Raw genomic sequence first — 12,258 nt, 5'->3', positions numbered from 1 at the left:
CCAGCTCGTCAGCGGACAGGCGTGGGGAAAAGTAGGGGAAAAAGGAAAGCTAGCTGATGCCAAGTATTTTGTATTTCAGTCCAGAGGCCACGTAGATCTGCAGGGAAACTTCTTATTCCGCTGAGCTCAAAACCTTAAACAGTCTGAGTGAGCAGACCCAGCCCATGTGGCTCCTGAAACAGGCTGTCTGAACACCACTGGGGGCGGTGCAGGGCTGGGTGGGGGACCGCAGCGCTGACCCTCGTCCTCGCAGCCTTCAGTTTGGGCTTCTGTGAAGGCGCTGGCGGTACTGTACAGGCGCTTTGGCGATCTCTCTGCCTGCAAGGATGACAAATATCAATGTAACCACATTTCTATTTTAGTTGCCTCAAATATTCAAAGTTTTGTTTTCTCCGTCATGTTCATACATATGCATGTAATTAAACATTTGTGAAAAATCACTTTAATAATAAACAGGAAATGAACTTAAATACTTCCCCTTCCTCTCATTCATCAGTGGTTAGGACAGAGGCGGTAGGGGGCGCGGAGGCCGGTGGAAAAGGTAACTGGAATCAGACCGTTTTTTCAGAAATTCCCTGGCTGTATTGAAGACTGAAAGTAAAGGAGCTACACAAAGCTTCCGGCACACAAAGCAGCAGTTTGAGACGTGCGTGTGGAGGACACCCAAAGTTAGGAAACGCGCTCCTGAATGAGCCCCCAGAAAGTGAAACTTCCGTGTCTCAAATCCCATTTCTCCTCATGACCGTCATCATGAAAGGAGAGATGTTCCTTTACACAGGTCACGGTCAGTGAGCACCGGGGCATCTGGGACCCCTGAAATTAGATGCACGATCAGTGTTCCGTGTGTGTGCGCGTGCGCGAGCCTGTGAGCACACACGCATGCGTTTCTCTGGGAATGTGGCCCATGGCTTTCATCAGATTCTCAAAGAAATCTAGAACCACAAAAAGGCTAATAGCCACTGTTCTCAGTAATGTGGAGACCCTCTGGTACCATGCACTCGACAGGAGAAAGAACAATTTTATAAATGACATTAATATCCCAAATTACACAATAAACACCAGATTTTTTTCTTGGTTTAATGAAGTGATTTAAAAGCCTAAGGAAACTTCTGGGAATGTACCCAAAAGAACTGAAAGCAGTCTCGAAGAGATATTTGTACACCCGTGTCCATAGGGGCATTATTCACGATAGTCAAAAAGTAGAAACGGGGCTTCCCTGGTGGCGCAGTGGTTGAGAGTCCGCCTGCCGATGCAAGGGACACGGGTTCGTGCCCTGGTCCGGGAAGATCCCACATGCCGCGGAGCGGCTGGGCCCGTGAGCCATGGCCGCTGAGCCTGCGCGTCTGGAACCTGTGCTCCGCAACGAGAGAGGCCACAACGGCGAGAGGCCCGCGTACCGCAAAAAAAGTAGAAACGACCCAAGTGTCCATCGATGGATGAAGAGATAAATAAAACAGCGTCTATCCATACGATGGAATATGATTCAGCCTTAAAAAGGAGTGAAGTTCTGACACGTGCTACAACATGGATGAGCTTTAAAGACATTATGCTGAGGGAAATACGCCAGTCACAAAAGGACAAACACCGTGTGATTCCACTTATATGAGTCCCTGGAGGAGTCAAATCCACAGAGACAGAAAGTAGAATGGGGGTCGCCAGGGGCTGGGGAGGAAGGAGAAACAGGGAGTTGGTGTCTAATGGGTACAGCGTTTCAGTCTGGGAAGATGAAATGGCTGGAGGTGATGGTTACACGAGAATGTGAATGTAGTTAATGCCACTTTATATATATATATATATATATATTTTTTTTTTTTTTTTTTTTTTTAGCGGTACACAGGCCTCTCACTGTTGTGGCCTCTCCCGTTGCGGAGCACAGGCTCCGGACACGCAGGCTCAGCGGCCATGGCTCACGGGCCCAGCCGCTCCGCGGCATGTGGGATCTTCCCAGACCGGGGCACGAACCCGTGTCCCTTGCATCGGCAGGCGGACTCTCAACCACTGCGCCACCCGGGAAGCCCAACTATATTTTTTTTAATTAACTTTTATTGGAGTATAATTTCTTTACAGTGTTGTGTCAGTTTCTGCTGTACAGCAGAGCGAATCAGCCACACGCACACACACATCCCCTCTTTTTTGGATTTCCTTCCCATTTAGGTCACCACAGAGCACTGAGTAGAGTTCCCAGCGCTATACAGTAGGTTCTCATTAGTTATCTATTTTATACATAGTACTGTATATATGTCAATCCCCATCTCCCAGTTCATCCCACCCACCTCTTCCCCTCTTGGTGTCCATATGTTTGTTCTCTACGTCTATGTCTATATTTCTGCTTTGCAAATAAGTTCATCTGTATCATTTTTCTAGATTCCACACATAAGCGATATTATATGATATTTGTTTTTCTCTTTCTGACTTACTTCACTCTGTATGACAGTCTCTAGGTCCATCCACATCTCTGCAAATTGCACAATTTCATTCCTTTTTATGGCTGAGTAACATTCCATTGCATATATGTACCCCATCTTCTTTATCCATTCGTCTGTTGATGGACATTTAGGTTGCTTCCATGTCCTGGCTATTGTAAATAGTGCTGCAATGAATATTGGGGTGCATGTATCTTTTGATTAACTGTATTTTTTTAAAGGGTTTAAATAGTAAATGTTATATTATGTATCTTTTACCACAGTTTTTTTTTTTTAATTTTAAGGAGAAAACAATGATGACATCCTCTGAGCACACAACACACGATATTTCTACCAAAACTCCCATGAAGACACGATCAAAAGATACGGGCTCTTTGGACTGGAAAATGAGCTGAGAAGCAGGGCAGCCCACAAATGCAAGAGAAATGGGGTGGTGAGCGTGGACTTACTTATTCTCCAGATTCCAAAATCCAAGGTGAATTCCAGATTCTAAGAGAGCAGAAGGCCCACAGTCCAGCTTGTTCCGGCCTTGCTCTGTGAGCTGTGGTGGCTGGGGAGGAGATTCCAGCTCTGCCTCAGTCTGGAACTGGCCTGGTCTACATTACGCTGCTCCCAGACTCTCTCCAAACTCTAAGAGAGCATCTTGGCATATAAAGTGTAGATGCCATCTGTTGCTTTTCTTTTCCATTTTAGGATTAAGAGATTAAATACATAATATATTTGCACAAATGAAATTCACATTTTAAAGCAGTTGTTCTTAACAAGCAAGCTTCTGGGAGGGTCAGTATAAATTATATTTTGCCAATAGATTGAAAATTTAGATACCAAAGGAAATTCCCTGGTGGTCCAGGGGTTAGGACACTGCGCTTTCACTGCTGAGGACACAGGTTCGATCCCTGGTTGGGGAACTAAGATGCCACATGCCACACAGTGAGGCCAAAAAAAATTTTTAATTAAAAAATGTTTTAAAAAAGAAAATTTAGATACCATGGATAAATTCTTAGAAAAACCCTAACTTAACCAAATGACACAGAAGAAATAGAAAATTAGAATCATCTTACCACTAATGATTGAATCTGTAATTTAAAACTTTCCCATAAGTGTGTATGGAAAAGCAAATGGCTAAAAATGGCCAAGACCCTTCTGCAGAAGAAGGATAATTTGAAAGAACTAACCCAAGCCAAAATCAAGTGCTACTAAAATCTAGAGAAATGAAAATTGGATGAATTTCATATAGAGATGAGCACACGGACCAACTGACGATCACTGAGCCTGGAAAGAAACCTGCACACATTTGGGATGACAGCGGTACATGACATGTCACTGGGGAAGAGTTGACTTTTCAGTAAACAATGATGGGAAAATTGCTTATCCATATGTTAAAAAAAAAAAGAAATTGGGTCCCTATCCCATACCTCACCCCAAAAAATCAATTTCAGATGCATTAAGACTTAAATATGAAAGGAAAACTTGAAAACTTGTAGATCTAGAAAATATATATTTCTGAACTTAAGAGGGAAAGATTTCTTAAACAAGACATTAAAAGTACCAACAATTAAACAAAAGATAGGGACTTCCCTGGTGGCGCGGTGGTTAAGAATCCGCCTGCCAATGCAGGGGACATGGGTTCTATCCCTGGTCTGGGAAGATCCCACGTGCCGCGGAGCAACTAAGCCCGTGCGCCACAACTACTGAGCCTGCGTGCCACGACTACTGAAGCTTGTGCGCCTAGAGCCCATGCTCCGCAGCAAGAGAAGCCACCACATTGAGAAGCCCGCGCACCGCAACAAAGAGTAGCCCCCACTCGCCACAACTAGAGACAGCCCGCGCACAGCAACAAAAACCCAACACAGCCAAAAAAAATTAATAAAGTAAATAAATTTATTAAAAATAATAAAGAAGATGAACAAGTTTTACTACATTAAAATTTGAAAGTTCTGGGACTTCCCTGGTGGTCCAGTAGGTAAGACTCAGTGCTCCCAATGCAGGGGGCCCAGGTTCAATCCCTGGTCAGGGAACCAGATCCCACATTCATGCCACAACTAAGAAACCCATATGCTGCAACTAAAAAGATCCTGCATGCCGCCATGAAGATCCCGCATCCCGCAACTAAGACTGGGAGCAGCCTAAATAAATAAATATTAAAAAATGTTTTTTGAAAGTTCTCTCCTTTTTTTAAAATGTTTATTTATTTATGTTTGGCTGTGTCGAGCCTTAGCTGCAGCACGCAAGGTCTTTTGTTGCAGTGTGCGGGCTTCTCCCTAGTTGCAGCATGCAGGCTCAGTAGTTGCGGCGCACAGGCTTAGCTGCCCCAAGGCGTGGGAGATCTTAGTTCCCCAACCAGGGATCGAACCAGCGACCCCTACCTTGTAAGACGGATTCTTAACCACTGGACTTCCAGGAAAGTCCTGAAAGTTCTCTTCTTGAAAAGATACCATACAGAAGAGGCCAGACAGGAGAAGGCATTTGCAACATGTTTAGCTTACAAAGGATTAGTATCCAGATTATGTAAAGAAACCCTACAAGCAATAAGAAAAAAAGGCCAGCACCTCGACTTTAAAAAAGAGAGAGAAAGAGGAAACGGGAGGGCCAATTAGCAGCTGAAAAGATGCTCAACCTCATTAATAAAAATAGAAATACAGGGCTTCCCTGGTGGTGCAGTGGTTGAGAGTCCGCCTGCTGATGCGGGGGACGCGGGTTCGTGCCCCGGTCTGGGAAGATCCCACATACCGCGGAGCGGCTGGGCCCGTGAGCCATGGCCGCTGAGCCTGCGCGTCCGGAGCCTGTGCTCCGCAACGGGAGAGGCCACAGCAGTGAGAGGGCCGCGTACCGCAAAAAAAAAAAAAAAAAAGAAAAAGAAATATAAATGAAGACAACAAGGTCATACCACTGTGACACGAGGCTGGCAAAAATTCAGTCTGATAAAAGTAGTAAGAGTCAGAGAGGCTATGGATCAACTCCGCTAGGTATAAATGGAGGAGCTCTTATGCATGTGTGCCAGGAAACATACAAGAATATTCACATCCTCGTGTTTACAAGAGCAAAAAGCTGCAGGTAACCCAAACGTCAATCAGTGGAAGATTGCAGTAGTCACAGAATTAAATATTATATAACAGTGAAATTAATTATTTCCTCATGCAACAATAGGGATATATGTTTAAAACATAATGTTCAGGAACAAGACCAGGATGTCTGCTCCCAGCATTGCAGTGGAGGTTCTAGCCGGGACAGTTAGGCAAGAAAAAGAAATCAAAGGCACCCAGGTTGGAAAGGAAGTAAAACTATCTCTAGTTGCTGATGGCCTGAGGTTGTATATAGAAAATCCTAAGGAATCCACAAAAAAGCTGTTAGAACTAATAAATAAAATCAGCAAGATTACAGAGTATAAGATGAATATGCAAAAATCAGTTCTATTTCTACACATCAACAATGAATAATCTGAAAATGAAATTAAGAAAAATTCCATTTACAATAGTATTAAAAAGAATAAAATAATTAGCAATAAATTTAACTAAAGAAGTGCAAAACTGGGGAGTCCCCTGGTGGTCTAGTGGTTAGGATTGAGCACTTTCCCTGCTGTGGCCTGGGTTCCATCCCTGGTCGGGGAACTGAGATCCTGCAAGCCGCTCGACGCAGGCAAAAAAAAAAAAGTACAAAACTTGTACAAAAACAGGCCAGTGTTTCCTCAGATAGTTAAACTGAAAACACATATTCACACAAAAATTTATACATGAATGTTCATAGCAGCATTATTCATAATAGCCAAAAAGTAGAAACAGCCCAAATGCCCATCAATTTATCAATGGACAAACCAAATGTGGTACACCCCTACAATGGAATACTATTCAGCCATATAAATGAAGTACATGCTAAAATACGAATGAACCTTGAAAACATTATGCTGAGTGAAAGAAGCCAGTCACAAAAGCCACGTGTTGTATGGTTCCATTTTTGTGAATGTCCAAAATAGACAAATCCAGAGACAGAAGGGAGATTCGTGGTTTCCAAGGGCTGAGGGGGAGGGGGATGGAGGATGGGGGATGGGAGATGAGGAGTGACTGCTGACGCCCATGTGTGATGGAAATGTTCTGGAATCAGACCACGGTGATGTTTGCACACCATGCAAGCTTGTGAATACACTAAAACCCATTGAATTGTGTGCTTTAAAAGTGTGGACTGTCAAGGTTGGTGTGATTCAATAAGAAATACGTATTTGGTCTTTGAGTTCCATTTGGAGTCTCTCGTATGCTAATGAGATGTCTGGGGGCTCGGGGCCCCTAGATGGCTTCAGGATAGGGGCTGGTCACCAGAAAGACCACAGTGTAATTAGAGGGTTGGAACTTTCAGCTCCACCACCTGACTTATGGCCAACGATTTATTCAATCACGCCTACGTCATGAAACCTCCATAAAAACCCCCAAACAATGAGGTTCAGAGAGCTTCCTAGTTGGTGAACATGAGGAGGTGCCGGGAGGGTGGTACACGCAGGAGGGCTCGGAAGCTCCTCCCCTACACCTGGCCCTATGCATCTTGTCCATCTGCCTGTTCCTGAGTGGTATCCTTTATAACAAACCAGTAACAGTAAGCAAAGCTCTTTCCTGAATTCTGTGAACCATCCTAGCAAATTAGCGAACCCAAGAAGGGGGTCATGGGATCCCCCCTGTATTTATAGCAGGTTGATCAGAAGCACAGGTGACAACCTGGGACACGTGACTTACATCTGTAGCGGGGGAGTCCTGTGGGACTGAGCCCTTAACCTGTCTAACTCCAGGAAGATAGTGTCAGAACTGAATTGAATTATAAATTATAAAGAGTTGGAGAAATGTTTGGTGCGGGGGAAAAAGCACACACATTTGGTGTCAAAAATGTTGTGAGTGGGAATTCCCTGGCCGTCCGGTGGTTAGGACTCCACACTTTCACTGCCGAGGACACAGGTTTGATCCCTGGTCAGGGAACTAAGATCCCTCAAGCTGCACAGCACATCCAAAAATAAATAAATAAATACAAATTTAAAATGTTGTGAGTGAAAACTGGTCTGAACAAAATAAAACACCATAACACGGAGTGGAAAAGAATATCCCATGGACTTCCCTGGTGGCACAGTGGTTAAGAATCTGCCTGCCAATTCAGGGGACACGGGTTCGATCCCTGGTCCGGGAAGGTCCCACATGCTGCAGAGCAACTAAGCCCGTGCACCACAACTACTGAGCCTGCTAGGCTCTAGAGCCCGCGAGCCACAACTACTGAAGCCCGCGTGCCTAGAGCCCGTGCTCCGCAACAAGAGAAGCCACCGCAATGAGAAGCCCGCACACCGCAACAAAGAGTAACTCCCCGCTCGACAAAACTAGAGAAAGCCCGCATGCAGCAATGAAGACACAACACAGCCAAAAATAAATAAAGCTATTAAATCTGGTCAAAAGTATGGACCATTTTTTAAAAAAAGAATATCACATAAATCATAACTCCATATCTTTAATCTCAAAAACCAACAAAACTAAGCAGTGTACTGTTTAATTAAACATACAATCATATGTAGTGAAAGAATTTTTAAAGCATGGAAATAATAACCCTCTAATCCAGTACAATGACTCCCCTTGCCAGGGGATAGAAGGTAAATTAGTGGAGGAAAGCAGAGCGGTGTTGTTGGTTAATAACCTACATAGGGTTTCAGCTATAATTTTGTACGCATTAACTATTTAAAAGGATAACAAAGGGAGAGGCACGGTTTTAACACATTTTCTTAGGAAGATGCCATTGGGAGACAAGCCCACGGTCTCTTGGTCAGCGGTCAGCGCAACCGGCCAACTCGTTCCCCTAGCGCGGAAGCAGATCACTGCCTCTTTGGTTGAGAACAGGCTCCATGGTGCAGGAAAAACACATTTTCTACAAGCACCCTCAGCACAGCTCCTAGCAGGAGAAGCTTTCAGGACCAAAGGTCACCTTATGCCTTGGTCATTCTTTCTCCTCCAAACGCTCTCTTTTCCTCTCTTCTTGTCCCTGCGTGGGGGGGTGGGGGCAGTGGTGAGTGAAGCAGAGACGTGACTTTAGGTTGCATATTCATATGCTATTTGTCTTTCTCTGCCTGACTTACTTCAGTATGAGAATCTCTAGGTCCATCCATGTTGCTGCAAATGGCATTATTTTGTTCTTTTTTATGGCTGAGTAATATTCCACTGTGTATATGTACCACATCTTCTTTATGCATTCATCTGTTGATGGACATTTGGGTTGCTGCCATGCCTTGGCTATTGTAAATAGTGCTGCAGTGAACATTGGGGTGCGTGTATCTTTTTGTATTATAGTTTTCTCTAGATATATGCCCAGGATCACTTATATGTGGAATCTAAAAAAATGAAACAAATGAACTTATTTACAAAACAGGAATAGAGTCACAGATGTAGAAAATATACTTATGGTTACCAGGGGGGAAAGTCAGGGGGAGGGATAAATTGGGAGATTGGGATTGACATATACACACTACTATATATAAAATAGGTAACTAATAAGGACCTGCTGTAGAGCACAGGGAGCTCTACTCAATACTCTGTAATGACCTATATGGGAAAGAATCTATATGGGGAAATCTATATGAGGAAAGAGTGGATAGATGTATATGTATAACTGATTCACTTTGCTGTACGCCTGAAACTAACACAACATTGTAAATCAACTATACTCCAATAAAAAAAATTTTTTTGTTGTTGTTTTAGGAACTTCCCTGGTGGTCCAGCGGTTAAGACTCCCATTGCAGGGGGCCTGGGTTCAATCCCTGGTCAGGAAACTAGATCCTGCATGCCACAACTAAAGATCCCTCATGCCGCAACTAAAATCCCACAAGTGGCAACAAAGATCCCACATGCCACAAGACCCAGGACAGCCAAATAAATAAATAAATAATTTTTAAAACTGTATATTCAGAGGCCCCCTGTGGAGGTAACATTTCAGCTGAGACCTGCTGAATGAGTTGGAATTAACAAGGTTGGAAGAGGGCAAGGGCTTCCAGGCCAAAGGAACAGCACGTGAAAACCCTGGAGGCAATGGTGAGGCATTGCAGTCCTAAAGCTGAAGAAGGCCAGCAAGGTGGGGCTCAAAACTGAGGAGAAGAGTGTGTGCTGAAAGGAGGCTAAAGAGGTCAGCAGAGCTGGACCATGCAGGACTTTTGAGGTCACATGAAGGCCTGAGTTTTTATTCCTGGGCACTGGGTAATCACAAAAGATTTCAAGTAGGGATCTGATTCGATTGGGTTTGCATTTGGAGAGGAGAATGAGAAACAGGCCTGCCCTGTCAAAGGGATGGGTCAGAGACATTCACATGACCTGACCAGTGTGAGAGAAAATCTGTGACACTCAGGCTCCCTTCCCCAGTGGGACTGGATCCCTGGCAGGATGTAGGCTGGAGCTATCGCAGCTACTTCATCACACAAGAGGGTAGCCTATCAGAGAGGGAAGCCAATGCATAGAAGAGCAGAGCTGAGACAAGGACAGAAAACGTAGATCCTGGTGATGTTTGTGCCCCTTGATCAAGCTGAACCTGAAGTCCACTGAACTCCTTTGTTATGTGTTATGTGATAGTTCTGGCTGCCATAACAAAATACCACAGATGGGGCAGCTTAAACAACAGAAATGTATCTTCTGGAGACTAGGAAGTCCAAGATCAAGGTGCAGGTTAGAGTTCTCTTCCTGGCTTGCAGATAGCCACCTTCTCACTCTGTCCTCACTAGGTGAAGAGAGAGAATGCTCTGGTATCTATTCCTCTCCTTTTAAGGACACCAGACTTATTGGTTTAGGACCCCACCCTTATGGCCTCATTTAACTTTTATCACCTCCTCACAGGCCCTATTTACAAATTCAGTCACATTGGGGGTTAGGGCATCAACATATGAATTTCGGAAGAACACAATCATCCAGTCCATAACTCTGTGGAAGCCAATAAATACCCTTTTTCCTTAAGCCAGTTTGAGTTGGATTTACTGTCCCATGGAGTGGGTAAACTACAGGCTGATACGGAGGGCGAGGAAGATGCAGACACTAAGACAACAGATAGGTTTTCAGCCAGTGCAACATATATTTGCTCATAACAGAATAATTATTATAAGTGTGATATATATCTGTATAGGCACAGACTATAAGGCACGATAAACAATATAACATAGTTGCTATTAGTGATCAGGCCTGTGAAGTACACAGTCATTCTTACCTAGTTATAATATAATATTATGTACTAAATATTCACAGTGAGGTCCTGCTGCCCCTGCCTACCTACCACCTGAGTTGTGCCTGTTCTGTGGCCTACAAGATGCATGAAGCCTCCAGGAAATTACGGAGTTTGTGTGCATGAGTCACACGTAGGAGTTAGAGGCTGAGTGGTCCTGCTGCAGATTGAATGGAGAAGTCTGGACACTTTTGCTGTTCAGAGGGTTTTGTGCCCTCTTGTACGGTATAAATCCACAGCTTTTTATTTATATTTTGTTTACTAGTATTTTTTGTCTTATTGTGCAATAAACCTTTTCAGGAGCAATAAATGTTTTTTACTCCACACTTAATTTAAAATTAAGTTTTATATTTCCATTTTTCAGAGTCGATTATGAAATTGAAACTTCGACAGAATGTCTGTGGACATTTACATTTCACCCCGGGGGCCAAAGAGATATTAACTGAAAACCAAACCAGATGACACAATTCTCATTCAGAAGTATCACATTGACTTCGAAAGTTAGTAATTATTTTAAGAAGGCTGTGCCCCAAAATGAATTAACGTGTGAAGCTGCAGAAGCGGGTTGACATTTCATTCTGTAAATCATGACTCTTCATTTAGATCAAATGACTTTTTATACATTAGCTTCAGTCGTTTTTCTAATTCCAAGTTTTCTTGTGCTCATTCCACTGTTAATGTGTTGGCTCCACTGGCTGAGGAATTATTCCACTGTGGATGCCATATTGTTATCAGAGTCATTAGATGCTGCCATTTCTTGCTTCCGATTCATGGAATCAAAATTAAGGTTTTGGAAGTTCATTCTCTCCAAAGTGCAAAACTAACATCATTGTGAATGCTACTCAGCTAATATAAGTTGAACACCGAAGACATTTTTTTCTTGCGGTGATAATACTCACATAAAGTTCAACAGGCACAGCAGAGGGGGACTAACATTCTTACTAAATTAAGAACCCCTCAGGAATTCCCTGGCGGTCCAGTGGTTAGGGCTCTGTGCTTTCACTGCTGAGGGCCTGGGTTCAATCCCTGGTGGGGGAACTAAGATCCCGAGAGCCGAGCTGCACGGCCATTTTAAAAAAAAAAAGAACCCCATGAAGCAGAAATACACCTGGAATTGGATGTGGTTAATAATTACATCCAAACAAGCTGTAAAACTGAATTAGAAATCATAGTTGTCAAAAATTTACAAATATTTTTTCACAGTTAGAGTAACTGAACGGCAAAATTTTCGTGACAAAGCTGACATTAAATAGAAAAAAAGCACTTCAGCATGGTGGTAACATGTTTCTTCACCATGTCAATGAAAAGAATTAATCAGTCGATCTAAGAAAGAAATGGAAAATTTTATTTGAGCCAAATTGAGGATTATTACCTGGGAAGTCTTTCAGAGAGCTCTAAGGACTGTCCTGCCTGTTAGAGGTCAAAGCACAGGGATATAAGTTTTTGAGACAGAGGGCGATATGTTAAATGACAGTTTACACAATCCAGATCTACGTGTATAAAACAAGTAGTAGGTCATGGGTCACGGCTGCCTCCTCTAAGATTAAAAAGGAAGGTTATCTCCTAAGGAGTAATGATCCTTGATGAGATTAAGAAAGAAGGTTATCTCCCAAGGAGGTCGGGT

The sequence above is a fragment of the Delphinapterus leucas genome, chromosome 11, assembly GCF_059928025.1.
Source record: "Delphinapterus leucas isolate spDelLeu-1000000601 "Yukka" chromosome 11, BTC_Dleu_Yukka2, whole genome shotgun sequence".
Classification (NCBI taxonomy): domain Eukaryota; kingdom Metazoa; phylum Chordata; class Mammalia; order Artiodactyla; family Monodontidae; genus Delphinapterus; species Delphinapterus leucas.
The sequence above is the reverse complement of the archived record's forward strand: the minus strand, read 5'-3'. Positions refer to the sequence as shown.